This window comes from Babylonia areolata, chromosome 23 (genome assembly GCF_041734735.1).
Source record: "Babylonia areolata isolate BAREFJ2019XMU chromosome 23, ASM4173473v1, whole genome shotgun sequence".
Lineage (NCBI taxonomy): Eukaryota > Metazoa > Mollusca > Gastropoda > Neogastropoda > Buccinidae > Babylonia > Babylonia areolata.
This window is the reverse complement of record NC_134898.1, coordinates 20,088,393-20,108,511: the sequence shown is the minus strand read 5'-3', so window position 1 is coordinate 20,108,511 and position 20,119 is coordinate 20,088,393. Positions and strand designations below refer to the sequence as shown.

The window sequence follows — 20,119 nt, the reverse complement described above, 5'->3', positions numbered from 1 at the left end:
CTGTATTGGCAGATGAGCGTCTTAACCATTCAGCCACCTTGCCCCTTGACTTCTTCAGCTTCAAGGAGGTGTCAAAGCAGCCATGATCTGACCCATACACGCTACTCTTGAGTATTAGATAAAGGGGAAAAAAAAGAAAAAAGAAAAAAGAAAAACAGGAGCACATGCCTGACCTTCGTAAGAAGAACCCACCAAACGCGGGTGGGTTGAGAGAGGAGGGGGAAATTACTGTGTACGCATGCGAGTAAGTGAAAGTGCGTGTGCGTGCGTGCATGCGTGCGTGCGTGTGTGTGCGTGTGTGTGTGCGTGTGTGTTTGTATGTTACATATAGAAAATGATTGATTTAAGTTTTGTTTAAAAAAAAAAGCATAACAATATAACATATTTCTAATGAAAAAACTATTAACTATAACAGCGAACCAACTGGACTATTTAACAAGGAGTTGAAAAAGTCATACATTAGCAATGGACTGCTGAAGATTGTCAACACTGAAGATGATTTCAGTTCAGGGATGTGAGACTTTGACATATCTGTGTGTGTGTGTGTGTGTGTGTGTGTGTGTGTGTGTGTGTGTGTGTGTGTGTGAAGTCAAGTCAAGTCAAGTCAGGTCAAGTCAACATTTTTATTTCAAGATGGTAATTGAATAAGCAACAACTACTGTTGTTTTTTTTGTTGTTGTTGTTTTTTTTTTTTTTACATCAAGCCAGCGCGCGCGCTGTGTGTGTGTGTGTGTGTGTGTGTGTGTGTCTATTTTGGGGTTTTGTTCGTGACTGTATTGACGTGGTTTATCCACAAACAGAAGGAGGAAATGGATGGCACACGTGGTGGTCTTAGCACCGGAAGTGACTGTCACGTCACTGGTTCAGACGGGTTGTGTTTTGCACAGAGGGGGTTGGGAGGAGAAGTGGGGGGGCCGTGGGAGTCGGGGGGAGGGGTGGAGCGGGGCGGCCTGATACGTCAGCTCACATTTCCTTGTGGTGTTGTTGGCGTGTTCGTGGGATGTGGGGGTGGGGGGGTGGGGGGGGGGGCGGCCTGGGTGGTGGTGGTGATAGGCGGAGGATATGAGAAATCTGGAATGTGGATGGGATCTGTTGATGGACTGGTGCTGTCTTTCTCTCTCTTTCTGTCTCTCTCTCTGTTTCTGTTTCTGTCTGTCTGTTGGTCTGTTTGTCTTTGTTTCTGTCTCTGTCTCTCTCTGTTTGTCTTACAGCCGGTTTTTTGTTTGTTTGTTTTTTAATCTCGGTGACTGTCTTGAGGGTCTGAGTTCAAAACTGTGCTGTGTTGTGAAGTGTTGTGTTGTGCTATGCTATGTTTGTATACGCTGCAACAAAGAAGAAGAAGAAGATAATAATGATGATGATGATGACGACGACGACGACGACGACAATGATGATGATGATGAAACAGCAGCAGCAGCAGCAGCAAGGGGTGGAGGTGGAGAAGGAGGTGGAAGATCATAGAAGAAGAACAACAACAAGAACAAAAAGGACCAAAAGATCAAAGAAAAAAAAAAGAAAAAGAAAGAACCCCCTTGACAACCATTCTCCACATACTGACAGGCACCATGCACGTGGTGAACGCTCTGACGTTTCCATCTGATGACGTCTGGCCAGCGCAGCACAGTAGCTACCATGGCACAGAATCCTGTCTGGATGATTGTCTTCCTCGTTTACCAAGATGGACAGCCACGCTCACAGACAGGGGATTGGAAAGAGAGAGAGAGAGGGGGGGGGGAGAGAGAGAGGATGGGGGTGAGACAGACAGACAGGCAGACAGACAGAATGACACAGAGGGTGAGGCGTAAAAGGAAAACGGAAAAAAAGGAAATAATGCAGATTGAACGAATGGATTAGCGAGGCTGACGATGAAGGGTTAGATGAGGAGATGTAGAGAAGGATGAGAAAGGAGAGGGGGAGAAGAAGAAGAAGTTGTAGAAGAAGAAGAAGAATGAGGAGGAGGAGGAGGAAGAGAAGAAGAAGAAGGAGGAGGAGGAGGAGAGGGGGGAGAAGAAGAAGAAGGAAGAGGAGGAGGAGGAGCAAGAGAAGGAGGAGGAGGAGAAGAAGAAGAAGAAGAATGAGGAGGAGGAAGAGGAGGAGGAGGAAAAGACGAAGAAGAAGTAGAAGAAGAAGAAGGGGGAGGAGGGGGAGGAGGAGGAAGAGGAAGAGGAGGAGGAAGAGGAGGAGAAAACAGAAGAATAAAGAGGAGGAGGAGCAGAAGAACAAGAAGAAGAAAACTACCCACGGTGACCAAAAAAAAAAAAAAAAAAAAAAAAAGACAGCTGACAAAGCATTGTACGTATCAACCCTATAACAATCCCAATCTTTGCTCGGTTAATCACATCCCACCAGCGAAATGTGAACCTGATCCTCTGCCGTAGATCTTCGTTTTTTTTGACAGTCCTGCCTGCTGATGCTTGGCTTTGCCTTCCGGTCCGGTTCAGCTACATCTCTTCCCTGTAATTACTTTCCTCCCATTGCCAGATGAACGAGAAAACAAAGCTTAACGAGACAACAAGCAACAAGCACAGCAACAACAATATAATGATGATAACAATAATAATGATGATAACAACAACTAAAATAATAATAGAATAGAATAGAATATGTCTTTGTACCGGGGTCACAAGGAATATTGCGGGGGCGGATCATACATGACAAGGTACGAACTTAATTAAATTGAAAATCATACACAAACACAGATAATGATAATAACATTAATAACGAAAGCAGTACATCCGATAAAAGGCTTCTGAGGGGGAGGGGGGCGGGCGGGGTGGGAGATAGAGGGGGTATGCGTGCACGTAGAAAAATAAGGTCATCATAATTTTGGCGACAGAGGTGGTGGGGTGGGGAGAGGGTAGTGTTAGTGGGTGAGAGCTTGTCAACTCTAAGGTTTACTCTATCCACCGTACATGGTAAGTATAATGTCATTACATTAGACCTGTATGTTGGGACAAAAGTAGTAAAATGAGAAGGGCATGGATGCACGCAGAGAGAGAGAGAGAGAGAGAGAGAGAGAGAGAGAGCGGCGGTAGGGGAAGAGAGCGAGAGAGAGGCGGAGAAAAATAAGAGATTGAAAAAGAGAATGCGAGAGACAGAAAAAGATACGGAGATACGGAGTGTGTGTGTGAGAGAAAGTGAAAGAGACAGTGAGAGTGATATAAGAAGAAGAAGAAGAAGTAATGGAGAACAATAACAAGAACAGTGCTATTAAAAAAGACGCAGATGAAAGGGTAGATCAAAAACAAAAGGGAGAGAGCAATATATTTTGTTTCAGGCTATGGCTTAATTATGCAAACCATGACATATGTGCCCTAAGTGAAAGCAACATTCGTTTCAATTCTTCCTTGTCTCTCTATGTGTTTGTCTCTCTGTCTATCTCTCTGTCTCCCCGTATCTCGCTCTTTGGCTGTCACTCTCTCTCTCTCTATCTCACTCTGTGTGCGTGTTTGCGCGCGTACGTTGGCGCTATTAGCGACCGTTTCGCGTTTGTGTGTGTGTGTGTGTTGTGTGTGTGTGTGTGTGTGTGTTTGTGTTTCTGTGTGTGTGTCTCTGTGTGTGTGTATGTGTTTGTGTGTGTGTGTGTTTGTGTGCGGGCTTGCGTGTGTGTGTGCGTGTGTGCGTGTGTGTGTGTGTGTGTGTGTGTGTGTGTGTACGTGTGTGTGCGTGCTTGCGTGTGTGTGTGTGTCGGGGGGGGGGGGGGGAGTTAGGGGTATGTATGTGTGCGTGTGTGCGTGCGAGCGTGTGGTGTGTTTATGCGTTCGTGCGTGCATGTGTGTATGCGTTCGTGCGTGCGTGCATATGTGTGAGTGTGTTGGTGTGTGTGTGTGTGTGTGTGTGTGTGTGTGTGTGTGTGTGTGTGTGTGTGTGTGTGTCTTTGTCCGTCTGTCTGTGTGGCGTGGGAGGAGTGTCGGCATCGCGGTGTCAGTGCCTGTTTGTCTGCATCTTCTTTCGTTTGGAAAGTAGGTAAGGTAAAGCAGTACCGTACCCATGCCCCCCCAAGAATCCCCTGCGTCCTGATTAATCTGTCTGATGGCTTGTAACCAAGCCAGACAGTCCTGTCCAGGCTTCAGTCCACCTTGCTAATTAGAAAATGGGCAAAGCAGACGGAGACATCTCTTCTTTAGGTAGTTAGTCGAAACACTAGCCCACACAGCCCCTGCCTTACGCCCCCTCTCGCCCCTAAGAAAAAGAAAACCGACAGAGATGCTTCTGGACTACAGAAACCGAATCCTGAAATCCGTACGTAGATCATGCCCACTACTTCTTACCACTTTTATAGATTCAGACTAAACACCCCATGTCTTGCTGATAGACGAGGTAGTAGAGCTAAGAACATGCCGGTTTCCAATATCGGGGAGAAAAAAAGGACAGACAGGTATTCTAAACAAGAAATTAGCAATGCGTTTTCGTGTCTTGCCCTTGAAAAAAAAAATCGTCCATTATCAGGACGGAAAATTTGCCAGTGGAAACTCTTCACAAATTTGTAGGCTTGTGAGAGGAGTATCACAAAACAGTGTTTGTTTGTTCGTTGTTTTTTGTTGTTGTTGTTGTTTTTGTTGTTTGTTTTTTGTTGTTTTTTTGTTTTGTTTTTTGGTGTGGTTTTTTTTGTTTGTTTTTTTGTTTTATCAAAAAAGGACAGCAATAATTTCCACAGTACCCAGCCACCCCCACCCCTCCCCCTCTTTCCCTCACCCCCTGCGAACAGTTCCAAAGGGGTTTCGAGGAAAGGAAAGGCTGGTATTGCTTTTCGATTTTTCTTTTCTTTTCTTTTCTTTTGTATAGTTTTTAGATTTAATTAATTAATTTTCGTTGAGGAGTGGTGGTGATGGTGGTGGTGGTGTCATCGGATGGGGAGGGGGGTTAGGGGGTGGGGTGGGAGATTGGGAATTAGATTGCTATTGTTGCCGTAGTTTCTGGTTTCTTCGTTGGATTTGAATAGCATTCTATTATTTTCAAAAAGTCATTTTTTTTCTGCTGGGCTTGATGTAGATGGACGTTGGAGAGATCCATAATATTGTCACCAGTTATACAAGAAATGTGTCGGGTATCCTAGAATATATATATATATATATATATATATAGAGAGAGAGAGAGAGAGAGAGAGAGAGAGAGAGAGAGAGAGAGAGATCTGTGTATGTACAGACATAGATAGATAGATAGATAGATAGATAGATAAGGGGTAAAACCGAAACAGTTGTGAAGATATCATACCCTGTTATTGACTTTTTGTTTGGCTTAAAGAATTGTGAATGAATTCAAGGTGCACACACTTACATTAATCGTTTGTTTTTTTCCCCAAAATGTACATCAGTATATTCATAAAGATACAATATGCTGCCCTGTTGAGTTAGTCTTTAAAAAAGAACTTCAGGATTCACATGAAATGGTGTGTCATGTTTATTGACCTAGTTATATATTGTGCGTTCCTTTGCTTCATTATTTGTTGATGCATTTGTTATATCACTAACCGTATGGATACGTGTATGTTCACCAGACTGTTATCTCATCTTTATTTTTCTATTTTAAAGTATAGATTTAGTCATAGTAAGTGATGACGAGGGAGTGAGTGAGAAAGAATGAGTTCATCAGAGAGAGAGAGAGAGAGAGAGAGAGAGAGAGAGAGAGAGAGAGAGAGAGAGAGAGAGAGAGATTCAGACAGATAGCAAGATATGCGTAGACAGTGAGGCAAACAGACAGAAAGCAGAGCAATAAACAAACAGTCATAAAAACAATACTTTTTTTCTTTTTGCTTTTTTTCTGCTTTTTTTTCAGACCATAGGGTCCATTATTACGGTAACAAACATAAAATAAAAAGTGTGAGTGAATAGAAAGTATTCATGTAGAGAAAAGAAACGGAGAGAAAAAAAAAGAAAACGAAGAAAGAAAAAAAAGAAGAAAGAAAGAGAGAACCAAGCTTCTAACAAGCATACCCCCCCCCCCCCCCCCCCACCCCCCACCCCCACCCTCTCTGATGGATGGTCATTGTTTTGCTTGTGTGGTAGAAGACTGGGTACCGCCAACCAGTTCCAAAATTCTAAACACCGTGAATTCACAGTTACCGATGGCCGTAAGAACTCTTTATTCCAGATGGCAGTCAAGTTAGTCAGTGACCAATCGCAATCCCGATGCACTCTTCACATGGCGAAACAGCTGTTGCTCTCTGGCTGCAGCGACTGCTGACGGCGCCTTCTTCTGTCACAGAAGAGGTATTGTTTCACACTGAGAGCGCTCAGTGGACAGTCTGATTAGAAATTTTCATGTTCGTCTTAGTTCTTTCCCACCAACACTGCGGGAGTCCTGTCCTGTCATTTAATCAACACTGAGGTGTCACATTAAGACCAAGAACGAGGTATAACCCATGTTTAAAAAAAAAAGAAAAGAAAAGAAAAGAAAAAAAAGAGAAAGAAAGCACAGAGAAAGCAGAGAGACAGAGACACAGGGAGAGAGAGAGATAGTGATACCGAAACTCTAGTCAGAGATACACGAGACAGAGAGAAAGACAGAGACACAGACAGATTGTCTGACAGACAAATAGAAACACGGAGAATAGAAACAGGACAGTCGCCGCTCCTCAATCCAAACCATAGAAAATCGAAGAAAGCCGTTTACACGCCACCAGTCGACACCAGTAAGCATCTTGGTTCATGCCTTCTACTGACACATTCAACAGCTGTTTTTGCTAAACACACACACACACACACACACACATACGCGCGCGCGCACACACACACACACACACACACACACACACACACACACACACACACACACACAGGGAGAGAGAGAGAAATTATGATTTTACATGCTTTAATTTCACACGCACACACACACACACACACACACACACACACACACACACATATATATATATATATATATATATATATATATATATATATATATATATATAGAGAGAGAGAGAGAGAGAGAGAGAGAGAGAGAGAGAGAGGAGTATTCTCACAGTCCTTTACAGCCATCACTGCAGTGCTTTCGTGTTCACTGTGTTTAGGGGCTGGCAGAGGGAGGTGGTTACCAGCACTCTCTTTCCACACCTTTAACGTTCTTCATCCTGAGTTAGGTATCTATTCACACCTGGCTGTTGGAGAGTTGGGCCATTTGAGCTAGTCGATCATGTCGGACACGCATGACGTGTTATTATAGCGCTTCATTAGAAATCTTGCTACACGTCGTTGGACTGATTCCCCAGGCAGTCGATGTCCTTATGTTGGTGTGGATCCCAAACGGATGATGAAAATTCAAGTACAGGACGGACAAAGGACTTGTATGTCGATTCCCTGGGAGCTTACTTTAAAATTCAAGAACCCTACGGTTTGTTCACCTTGGAACAGAATGAAGTTCACAATGTTTTTCCTTCCAGCTAAGGTCTTTGCTGACTGATATTCCGAGGTATGCGATGGAGCCGACTGTTGGCAGTACATGGCCATGTAGTTCGTACGCTTGCTCCCGTTTTTTCTACTTCTTGTTACAGGCAGGGTGTAGCATTTTCCACGATGGAACACAATGTCCCAGCTCTTCTCCCACTCAGCGAGGTCTTGCTGTAGCTGTACATTGATGGTCCTGGGGCGCTGCTACAATTTGTACACTATCGTACCATCTGCTTTTGATGCCAGCATCTCGGGCAGATCATTGATGTAAATCAAAAAGAGGCACAGACCAAGAACTGAACCCCGTGGTACCCCTGAGGGGGACGTCAATAAAGCTGGAGCTAACCCCGTTGATGACCACCGCCTGTCCTCTATTGCTGAGGAAGTCAGCAACTCATCAGGATCAGGATCAGGATCTATACGTCGCAGGGGCCAGTATGACAATCGTCGCAACGGAACTTGGGAGAGTGCATGCAAAAAAAAAAAATAATAATAAAAAAAATAAAAATAAAAATAAATAAATTAAAAAAAAACAAAAAAAAAACAACAACTACTACTACTAATGTTATTGATGGGAAACAGTAGCTGGCAGGGGTCTTTTGATGGCCGCCTTGAATGCTGCGGTCGTCTCTGCGCTCACAACTTCTTCCTCCAGCTGATTCCATTCCGCTATTGTTTTCACAAAGAGTGAGTTCTTTAGCTGGTCTGTCCTGCAGAATGGAATGACAAAGCCCTTGCTGTTGTTTTCTGAAAGTTCTTCTTTCTAATACATTGTCTATATCATGGTCTTTATAAGATATAGGCTTGGATCTTCTGCTGGTCTTGCTTGCAGGTGTCATGAACTTTCCTGGTGGTGGGGCCAGTATTTGATTGTCAACAATCCTAAACATTGTAGTAAGTCGTATGGTTTTACGAGGATCCTCTAAAGGAGGTAAACTTTTGATTTTATAGCATTTGCATCACGCAGCTGTTGAACTTGTTGTAGTATGTCTCCATTTAGTCTGTAAAAGTATGGAGACTTTCCTTTGCTGGATAGAATGTAGCATTTCTGTGCATTAAATTGCATTCTCCAGTCTTCCGCCCATACTTCCAGACTGTCCAGGTCTTTCTGTAGGGTGATATGGTCTTGGAAGGAGTGGATTTCTCGGTACAGGAGACGGTCATCCGCGAAAAGGCGTACTGTTTATTTTGTGGATTGTGGCAGGTTATTTATTTAGCACAGGAAGAGTATAGGACCCAGCACTGTACCTTGGGGAACACCTGATATCACCTCTGTTTCCTCATATTACTCTCCCTCCAGGATCACTCTCATTTTACGCCGGGTCAGGAAGTTCTTGAACCATGTATGGATGGGTCATCTGTTCGTTTCTTCACGAATGCCGTAATACTGGAGTTCACGCAGGAACAGACTGTGGCTGACCTTATCAAAGGCCTTCGCAAAGTCTGTGATAAGGACATCTGTCTGTAGCCTCTGTTCCATGTTTTCCAGGCATTCGTCAATGAACTCCAGAAGCTGCTTTTCACAGGATCTCCCTCTTCTGAAGCCATGCTGTTGGTTACAAAGTATCTCATGTTGGAGATGCTGTACAAAGCCACAGGGGTTGAAACTGCAGTCAAATCAGACATATCTCCATTGGATCTCATCCTCAAGAGAATATTCAGGTGGCATCGAGTTGCAGTCTTTGAAGGGTTTAAATCGTCCTCGAGCTTTCCACTCCCTTTCTCTGATTAATTGTCTGTTTTATCTGTCTTTGTAAAGTTATTTTATAATAGCAGGTGGGTTATTACCTACATTAGTTTCCCTCCACTATCGGGGTGTTCTAAAGTATTCTTGCCAAATGTCGTCAATTGTTCGGTATATTTTCAAGCCGAAGAAACTCAAGCAATGGTTTGAGATTGCTTTATTGAATTCTATTTCAGAGCGTTTTTCTTGTTTTATTTTATTTTTTGTTGGTTTATTATTGTGACTGTTTTAGTAAGTGCTGTACTGACCTGATTTTAATCCGTGCACAAGACAATCAGAAACATTCTGTAATACTCACGGCGGATCCTCCTGCTATTATCAAGCTTATTTTCATCCGAAAAAAAACAACAAACAAATCACGAGATCCGTTGTCACAACATGTCACAAATTGATCCCAGAGGGATAAATTCATGCAGGGTCCTTCTTTGCCCCTTTCACCGGACTGCCCCGTCCGTCTTCCAATCAATGAAACTGAGAGGCAGACAGTATGGTTCTCACCATTTCCGAGTGATGGCGGTACTGGTGGTACTGACGGCAGCCGATACAGCCGAGAGACCACCAGTCTGTATCTCTCTGTCGTTTCCGATCACAGTAGCACAGGGTCTGTTGTGGTCTGTGTTTTTCGTACTGTCTACTCAAAGCTGATTTCTATGTATGAAATTCGGCCGGCTGCTCTCAAAATGGAGAATACGTCGACACACTGATTTTTCCATGTCTGTATGTTCCAATGTTTTCTGGGTTGTTTTTGTTTGTTTGTTTGTTTTGTTTGTGTGTGTGTGTGTGTGTGTGTGTGTGTGTGTGTGTGTGTGTGTGTGTGTGTGTGTGTGTGTGTGTGTGTGTGTGTGTGTGTGTGTGTGTTAGGTTTTTTCGTATATAAATATTCGTTGTTGTTGTTGTTTGTAGAAGAGATCTGGTTGACAAGTTATCAGTGGTGCCCCTTCAGTCGGAGACTGCAGGATAAAAGAAGAAGAAGAAGAAAACTTGTTTGAAAAAGCATATCTTTTGACACTTCCATTGAAAAACAAAGTTATTTTGTGTGCATGCGCGCACACCAGGACTCGGATTACTGTCTCATACAGGAACTCGCATGTAGACGTCGACTCAAGGTTCAGTGCAGAGGAAAAGAAAGAACTCTTTTTTTTTCTTCTTTTTTTCCGGGTTTCTCGTTTCTGTAGCGTTCGCTCTAGGCATTGGACCAATGCCAAACATGTTTTGTTTGTTACTTTTAACATAACAACATGGATGTTTGGGTGACAGTCATTGTTTTTGGAACAGATTAAGCCGGTTGTGCCTTATTTTGCGCGGAATAAATCTCCCATGTCCTCTGATTTCACCCTTCCCTGCCCCACCATAACATTAGCGCTTTGTCTTTTTTGTGTTTCTCTGGAACAATTTTCCAGCTCTTGTTTCCAGACATTTTGTGTCTCAAGCAATTTCTTATTGTTGTCTTCCCCTTTCTTTCTCACCTTCCTCTTTTTATCTTTTTATGTCAGTTTTTTTTTTTCTTTCTTTCTTTTTTTTTTTTTTTACTCTGCCTTCTTCTTCCTCCTCCTCCTCCTTCCTTCCTTCTTTCCTCCCCTTTCCTCCATCTTTCTTTTGCTTTTCCTCCTCCTCCTCCTGTTTTTCCTCCTCCTCCTTCCTTCCTTCCTTCCTTCCTTCATCCCCTTTCCTCCATCTTTCTTTTGCTCTTCCTCCTCCTCCTCCTCCTCCTCCTCCTGTTTCTCCTCCTCCTCATCCTCTTCTTCTTTTTTCTGTCTCATCTCCATTCATTTTCTCCTCCTCCTCCTCCTCCTCGTGCTGCTGCTACTGTTCTCCTTCTGCTGCTCTTTTCCCTGCGTGTTACCCGTGCAGTTCTTTTAGGTCACGTCAGCAGACATTATTGAACCGCTGCTGAAGTCGGAAGCAAAACGGCTGTTAGCCGGAGGGACAACTCTCTCCACACAATAATACCTCTTTAGGGAATTCCCGAACCACCATGGACCCCCGCTGCCGACACAATGACTAAATGGGTCTGGGAGAGTTCCACGTGAAGAAAGGAAGAGGATTGCAGTGCTCCTTAAAAGTGGGTGCAGTCTGTTAGTTTATTTTATCTTCCGATTCTTTCTCGCCTTTCCCTCTCCTTCCACCACCACCACCCCACCCCACCCCACCCCACTCTACTCATCACCCCTTCTTCTCCATTAAGCTTCCGTCTCTTTTCATTTCAGTTTCAGTTTTTCAAGGAAGCGGTATACTGTATTCCGATAATTCTATATACGCTACACCACATCTGCTAGGCAGCTACCTAGCAGTAACTGCTAGATAGAAGTAACAAGCCAACGCGCCAGTCGGGTCTAGAGTGCATGCACATATGTGTGTACGGGTTTCTCGACAATATGTTCCGGATGGTCAATGTGAGCTTTTTCTACATCTTTTTTTGTTTTGCCAGAGGACAGACACAGGCCTCACGTTGCCGTGGGTTCTGTTTCAGTGCACCAAGTGTGTGTCGCACATTGGACATCGGTTTTTTGTCTCATCCGAATGACCAGACGCTCAGTTTGATTCTTCCAGTCAAATTTGAGAGAAAGGGAGAGACTGATATTCGAACCCTGATACTCACGGACACTGTTCTCACAGACAAGCGTCTTAACTACACTGCTATGTCCCTCCTTTTTTCCCCCTCCAACCCTCCAACTTACCACCTTCCTTCGTCCATCCCATGTCCCCCCTACCCCCCTTTTTTTTCTTTTTTTTACAGGATTTTGAGAAACAGATTATCCGCTTGCGTGAACCGACAAATCGAGGTCCGGTCGTGCGTATGTTTGCAGAAAACGAATGTAAGAAGTCATGCGAAAAGACACTGTTTTGACTTTCAGTTCTCTGTAGGTGGTCGGGTTGTTACATTATTTACAGTCTATGCACACGCATCTCCGAAAGTTTTCGTAATATACAGTAAATAGAACGAGAGAGGGAGAGGAGACAGAGGAAACAGAAATATAGAGCAATAGAGACAGACTGAGAGAGACAGACAGATATAGAGACAGAGGCGGAGAGATGTGAATTACGGATTATGAAAAAGGCGAACAGGCCAGTTTAATTGTAAAACTTTTTTTTAAAAAGAATATAGACCATTTTGAACGACCAACACAACTTCAACACCTTTCAGTTACAGTTTAATTCGCCCAGACAATATGTTCCGGGTGGTGACCGTCTATCCGCAATGTTCAAGCAGGTAGATAATTAAATCGATCGAAAATCTACATCGTTGAAGGAGTAAGAAAGCTCTAAAGAGAAATTAATAATAATAATAAAAAGATAGGGACTAGAGAAGAGAGGGGTGGGGGTGGCACAGGACTGGCGAATCCATTGTGTTTGCATTGTGATAGGTTCAGATATAATTGTTTTAAACCAAATGGAATGAGCGGACTTTCATGAACGCTTAAAACTCAGTCCAGAATGTGGTCCAGCATCTTCGTCTGGTCTATTGACATGGAATTTCACACACAGGAAACTTACACGATGACAAGAAACAAAAAAAGAAAGGAAGAAAGAAAGAAGAATGAAAAAAAGAAAAAAAGAAGAAAGAAAGAAAGGAAGAAAGAAACCAACCAACAAACAAAAACAAAGAAAGAAAGAAAGAAAGAAAACTACAGTTCAGCCCTAGGCAGTCTGAAACTTTGTCATCTCATAGAAGTGCGTTCATTTTTCCACAGTAGGTATCGCACTTGTCATCTGTTTCCTTTGCCGCTCGACAGGAAAGCATCGCAGCCTGGCGAAGAAAGGCGTGCAACTCTTGGGTCGGAAAGGGCCACAACTACTCTTCAGATTACAAGATGGCGTCGACCTGGTCGCTTTCCAGGACATGTAAATATTCCTACGTGACTGTAGGCAGGGCGTTATTCCGATTTCTCTTGTGAGTGGAATTTTTTATGTTGTGTTGTGTTGTGTGTGTGTGTGTGTGTGTGTGTGTGTGTGTGTGTGATATCTGTCAACAAGAAAGAAAAAAAGACATGAACAAACAAAACAAAAATAACACTTACCTATTTCTTTGAGAGGGACGGGAGAGAAGGAAGAGTAACAAAGAAGACAGCGATGAATTAATGAGAGCTGTGAAGCAGCACTGATTTCACACCACATTTCAAGACAAGATATTTGATGATGTTCTATCAGAGTTTAGTTGACTTGATTTCCTGATATTCTTTCAGCAGATTTCTTTCAACGGAATCAACGTTGACGTGCGCAAGTAAGACCATGACCTTAATTAATCATTCCAAACGCTTAACAAACTGAAAAAGCCTTAATTCTAATAAGAATGGCGACAGAAACTTTAATTAACCCTTTCTATGGCGATTTATCTTCTTTCTTCCTTATTCCCTTCTTTCTTTCCTCCCTCCTTTCCTTTTCTTTTTTTTATTAATGCTCAGTCATTTATGTTAAAACGATGCAAGAGTCTCTAAGCATTATCTGTTCATTTGATTCTCTTTAGTTGTTTTTTTTGGGTGTTTTTTTTAATAATTATTTCTTTTTGTTTTCTTCTGTTTTCTAATGCCTAACCATTTGCTACATTTTTGAAGAGCTATCGATCAACGTTTCTTTCTTTCTCTCTTTATTATCTTTCTTTTTGTTTTTATCTTGTTCAGTTCAGATGAACGATTCAATAAGTGGTCATATTCACTTATTTTGACTTTTTTTTTTAAGAAGCATTTAAAACTTTATTTCCTTCCACCGTCGTTTCGTTGATTCCTGTATGCCTTTCTATTGTGCTTTTGTTCTGATTCACCTTTTCCCTTATTTTTCATTTTCTTTTCTTTCTTTTTTTTTTATAATGCCCAGTCATGTGAGTTGGTGCGGGATGATTTGTAATCAAAACAATTCTTGCATCTAATTTGTTCTGATTTCGTTGATGCTAATTTTTTTTTTTTAATCATGTCCTCCACAGACTCAGGATTTTTTTTTATGGTGGTCTTAATGCATTATAAGTGGCATTGTCCTGACAAACCTCTACAAGAATATCATCATGATTGAAAAACAAAAACCAAATAAGAAAAACCACAACCATCTTTTTTTTTAATTTATAGCAGTATACAGCACGCGAACACATTATATCCAAGCGCGATGTCATGTGCGCTCATTCGACACCAGACAGGCAGAGAGACAGACAGACAGACAGACAGACAGACATAAATGTGTAAACAGAATCACAAAGACAGTGGCAGAGACACACACAGAGACAGAGAGAGAGAGAGAGAGAGAGAGAGAGTGTGTGTGTGTGAGCGAGAGAGAGAGAGAGAGAAGCGAGGAAGGAGGGACTGGGTGGGGAAGGTGGTATGTAGGCAATAGGGGTCGCAGCAAAATAACAACAAACAAAAAAACAAACAATAAGGAATGAAAACGACTGCGACAACTGATCGATAAGCGTTTTGAAGAAAGACGCATTCTCAGCGAAATTCGAACCTAGGGAGCAATTGTTTTAGGGAGGGGGTGGGGGAAGGGGGTGTCAGTTCCAGAGGGACAGTGCTGAGAGGGACAGTGACCGCTGGTCAAGCTGTGCTCTTTTGTAACGCTGTTACCACACATAATTGAGGTGGCCGCCCAGGCACTCCATGCAGTTGGCTCTCCGACAAATCATTCCAGAATCTCCTGACATACGGTACAAAGTCGATTTCAGAAATTGTTTAAAATCACATATAGTAAATCAAGAACTTTTTTTCTTTTTCTTTTTTTCAAAACAAGAAAACACGTTCGTCTTTTTGTTTCTAGAAAAGACATTCACTTCTATATCAGGGATTGGTTGCAAGAAGATCTTAGAAGCGCTGTATGCTCATGGTTTAGAATTATCTTATGTCTGTGGAATTAGCGTAGACATAGGGGCAAATACGTAGCGGCAAGCAAACTTAGTGCTGCTAAGAGCGCAACCGAGCTTAGGAATGCAATTATTTGTCTCAAGCTGACGTAAGCCCCTGAATGGGCAAGGGAAAGAGAGGACATTTGGCTCCAGACAAATAATCTTGCAAGACGCAGTGCAAGGAAGGAGAGAGAGAGAGAGAAAGAGAGGGGCAGACAGATAAAGGGATGGATGGACAACATCCCAGAATGGTCAGGCCTGAGACTGAGCGAAGCACTGACAGAGAGACGAGGAACAGGGAGAAATGGAGCAGAACTGGTAGTTGCCAGGTCACCAGTGGTGGCCCTATGGTCGGAGGCTTCAGAGCAGAAGAAGCTTAGTGGTGCTGTTGATACATGATCACTGTCCGCGTGACAGCTTTGTTTAAGACGCCTCCTGTAAACCATCCGTGTACAATCAAGCATTCATGTCTGGAACAACACATTTTTTTCTCCCAAATCCTAAAGAAAAAAAAAATTGGTGGGTCTGTTTGCTGACACTTAGTAGTGTTGCACTGCATTTTCAATCCCTCCTTCGTCTCTGCTGGGATTTGTTTGATATTCATTCAACTATGGAAGAACTGAAAAACACAGCTGTCCGTTTCTGTTGTGGTTTCTTTTTTGTTTTTTAATTGTTTGGTTTTCTTTTGCTTTTTTACGTGTCGAAACTAACCCATTTCCTTTCACAGTATTGTTCCGGCTTTGCTCCTTGGTTTGAGGTAGCTGAGAAAAACAAAGTTGGTAAGTGACTTGAACAGAGCGTTTATTTCTTCGGTTGTATTTGAACGAAGACAGTAAATGTATTGCTTATTGTCCTCTCCAGCTTTGTCGGTTCGGGGTACCATATGTATTTGATAGTCTTGTTGTTTCAGGGTATCATATGGGTTTGATATTAAGTCTTGGTCCTTAAAGTAGGGAGAGAGTGAGTTGGTACAAACTAGCATCACATTGTTTTTACTCCAGTGACCATCTCACTAGTTTTCACCAATCAGAACTGCCTCATAAGGACCCAACATCACGTCGGGACGGATTTTCATATCTACACTTATCTGCCTGAAGGATTACGTTACATTCTTTGACGAGGGAAGAACTGGACGTTGAAAAGAAAAGATCTTTTGTTGGGATTCTGGTGGAGACTCACAAAAATGGTTATAACGAATAAAGATTAATTAAGAACCTCAATGGGTAAATTATCTACCCTGAGTTTTCAGGGTGAAAGATTACGCTGCACAGTTTTTTTGCTGCAGAGGCTGTTTAATGATTTTGTTTGTTTATCTTTTTTTTTTTTTAAATCACAATCAACACCAAAAGCGAAGCAAGTTCCTGGCTTTGAGTTAACTTCGCTAGTTGCTTTGTTTGCTACATCTCTTCATCATTGGCGTTCACACATTCAAAAATCATTCCGTTCTTATGATTTAAAGACAATCTTTTCATCGTCATTCTTCTCATCAAATACAAGGTGGTTGGGGTTGGGCTGTGGGATTCTGTTGATTTCTCTGAGAAGTGTTTTTCAAAAATGTCTAAAAACAAAGTGCGACTCCTCTTTTTTATAGTATCAATGTTGACGGCCTTTTCCCCTAAACAAGCAGTATGGTAGAATCGTGTCATTTTGTCAATAAATTCAGTCTCTTTCAAAAAACAAACAAACAAAACAAAACAACAACAACAAAATCCCGTATCTGTTGATTCTTATTACTAAGGTATGTGAATTTGAATAAACGTACCACCAGTCCTTAAAAACTGCAAATCGCTTCACTTTTTAAGTGTGAAATGAATGTGTGAAAAAAAGCAAAATATCATGGACTCTCCCGAAAGTCAGCGATTTTGAGCACATGCACACACACACACACACACACACACACACACACACAACCCCCCCAAAAAACCAGTTTTTTACTACTTCATTTTGTTTTCTATTTTGCGAAAATGTGCCACAGGCTTGCTCATAACTTTGGTTCTAGGATTTCTCGAAAATAACCTTCTATATACAAACTGAAGGGAAAAAATCATTTTCTTCAGAGAGGCATTTAGTGACCACGATTTGGCTTCTCTTCTGTAACTTCTGACCTTTAGCCTTCATTGCATTAGCCTTGCATTAACCGTGAAACGTTGTGATACGATCAGCAGCAACAACAACAACAACAAAAAAAACAAACAAAAAAAAAAGAAAAGAAAAGAAAAAGAGATCAATACGTTTGAAACCAAACCATACGATAAGAGCGATCACACGCGTGAGGCAGTAGACATGGCGTATTGATATGACATTAGATAAGATGAAATGAGATAAAAAGTAACATATATTGTATTGTATTGTATTGTATTGTATTATTCTTTTGGTCACAACAGATTTCTCTGTGTAAAAATTCAGGCTGCACTCCCCAGGGAGAACGCGTCGCTACACTGAGAGCGCCGCCCCTTTGCTTTTTTTTTTTTTCCTGTCTCCAATTTTCTTTGTTTGTATATTGCAGGACAGAAAAATCATCCGCAAGATATTTATGATGAAAAAAAAGATAGAAAAATAAACACTATAGAGTACTCCAACCCACCCACCCTCTTACACACAGAGAAAGGTCGAATGCTTTACTGAGTTCTTACAGTCGGAAGAGAAAGAAAGAAAGGCAGACCAAAAAAAAAAAAAAAAAGGGGGGGGGGGAGGATGAACGGCAGAAAGCAAAACAAAAAACAAAAAACTCACAGGAAAAAGAAGAGAAAGAAAAATGCAAAATAAGAAAGACGGAAGGGGGGTTGACGGAAATGTGATGTCAGAGAGGACAGTGCTTGCGTCAGAGGAAATTCAGAAGAGGCTGGACTCAGCGTAGCTTGACCCATCCTAGATACAGTCCGTCGGAGTGAAAAAAAGAAAAAGAAAAAAGAAAGAAAGAGCCCCAGTGAAAACGAGGGAACAGAATGTTAACCAGAAAACGCCAAAACAACTAAAATATGTTATCAGTCGTAATTAACACGACGGGTATAGTAGTCTTCACATACACTCAACAATTAGAATGGTTATGCACCTAGAATAGTAAATAACAGAAGGTCTACAAACTATAAAAATAATTTTAAAAAACCAAAAAAACCCTAGAGAAGACAAACAGCAAACAAGAATGAAAAGTATGCTACAGTTCATTTGCAAACAAAAGACAGCACACACCCACTCTTCACATTAATCAACGCGCGGGACAAGAAGAAACAGTTCGAAAGAGAAAGACGAGAACAGAAACATAAGACTGAAACGCACCCCCCAACTTCCGTCCATTCAACAGGTAACGAGACCAGTAACGGAGGAAAACTGACAGACCAGAATGGAATCAATATACAATCCATGAAACGCACACGCCGCATTCATTCAACAACATAGCATCTATAACAAAACGCAACAAATTAAAAAGACCAAACAAGAAACAAATCAGGAAGAAACTACAGAAAACAGAGAATTAATAACAGCTCCATATTACCGTGCCACTTGCAGCCAAAAGACGAAAAAGGTCTAGAAAACCGGTCCTGGGACGTTGAAGAAGTCGCAGAAGAAGAAGGGTCCGATTTTCAGTCGGCAGTCTCTCAGCGACGAGCAGCAAGTCAGAAGTTTTCCCCGAAGACAGGCAAGAGAAGCCCTTTATATATATCTAAGAAATGATGGATTAACTATCGGCCAGCCGCGAACACCAGTCGGATGGATGTGAAACCAGCAAGCAGCAGCAGCAGCAGTCTCGGAGACTACTCGTCAGTCAGTGGAGTGAGGACGGCACAAACGACAATGCCAACGAACGTCACGTGCCTGTGTGGAGTGTGTGTGGTGTGTGTGCGTGTGTGAGAGTGTCGGTAAGGAGTGACAGTGGCTACAGCAAGAGACTGACTTGTCGGGCGGTGGCGGTGGCGTTGATGTTGGTGGTGGTGGTGGTGGTGATGGTGGTGGTGGTTGTGGTGGTGGTAGCTGCTCTCCTGATCTGTCTTCGGTGCTGAGAGTCTAAGAGCGCAGCCCGCGCCACTCCTTCCTATAAATATGGCCCGTGCGCGGCACTCCTCGTCCGGCACACGTGTGTGTGTGTGTGTGTGTGTGTGTGTGTGTGCGTGTGTGTGTGTGTGTGTGTGTGTGTGTGTGTGTGTGTGTGTTGCGGAGAAGAGGAAAGACAAGAAGTCTTTCAGAACATGCCTACCCCTACCCTACGTTTTATCCCCCGGTTGCAAAATGTAGACACGTCTGGTACTGAGTCTGCCTAGAGGGTGAAATGATCAGTGTTGCCTATTATTATGGAAAAAAATGTAGGTAACGGTGACGAAATATATATCGATGATGGAAGGCATTCCCCCGTTCACCCTTCCAATTAATTGACAACGCCTCAAACTGACCTAGCAAGAGCATGCATATTCACAAACGCCGGCAATCGACAAGACCAGTTGAAGATCGGCACGAACACATTGAAGGTAGACCATACACAGCGATCACACTAACCATCAACACGATGTGACTGACCATCAGCACGATAGGACTGACCACCAACAATATCACGTTGACCACCAACGCAATCAGACTCTGACTATCATTTCGAATACATTGACCAGCAAGATGATCACACTAAGCAACCAAACGATGCACTGGCTATGAACACAACATGATAACTTTAGTCATTGATAAAGAGTCAACTAACGCTGACGGCTATGAACATCAAAAAACAAACAACCAATAACCACAAAAAACAATGAACACAATAAATGACAGTTGTGTAATGTGAACGGTCACAACAGAGTCTGAAATTTCAGAGTTTCAACGTGCTTTTCTACAGTCCATGTAGGTGAACAATTTTTTTTTCCATCACTATATTTCTGTGAGGCTTGCGTCTCCCAGAAACTGCTCCTTATCTATTGCTTTCTTTTTCTACCTGTTATCTCTCATTTCATACCGTAATGTTACTTTTGGATGGAGGTAATGTATAAGTATTTGTTTTCTAGAAACTATTTCCTTGGCTCTATCTGTCTGCAGTCCATGGTAGGACTGCTTGGCCGCTATAATTCGGACCATTTGAGACTGGAAATATAAACACTGAGATGGGATAAAGCCGATCCCTCCTACATTGTTCGCTGCAAGAACACGCACATATGTGTGTGTGTGTGTGTGTGTGTGTGTGTG

The 20,119-nt window shown here is 42.4% G+C and overlaps 1 protein-coding gene across 4 annotated transcripts in view; it reads right to left on the bottom strand.

Moving 5' to 3' along the window:
- Nucleotides 1-18,999, bottom strand: part of LOC143297728 (uncharacterized) — a 248,167-nt gene extending 229,168 nt beyond the window's left edge. For 2 of the 4 annotated variants that reach the window (XM_076610164.1, XM_076610160.1), the window contains exon 1: nt 18,450-18,842. The gene's annotated coding sequence lies outside the window, so the exon portion shown is untranslated. The other 2 variants (XM_076610161.1, XM_076610163.1) reach the window with 2 other exon arrangements.
- Between the last annotated feature and the right edge of the window lie 1,120 nt (nt 19,000-20,119).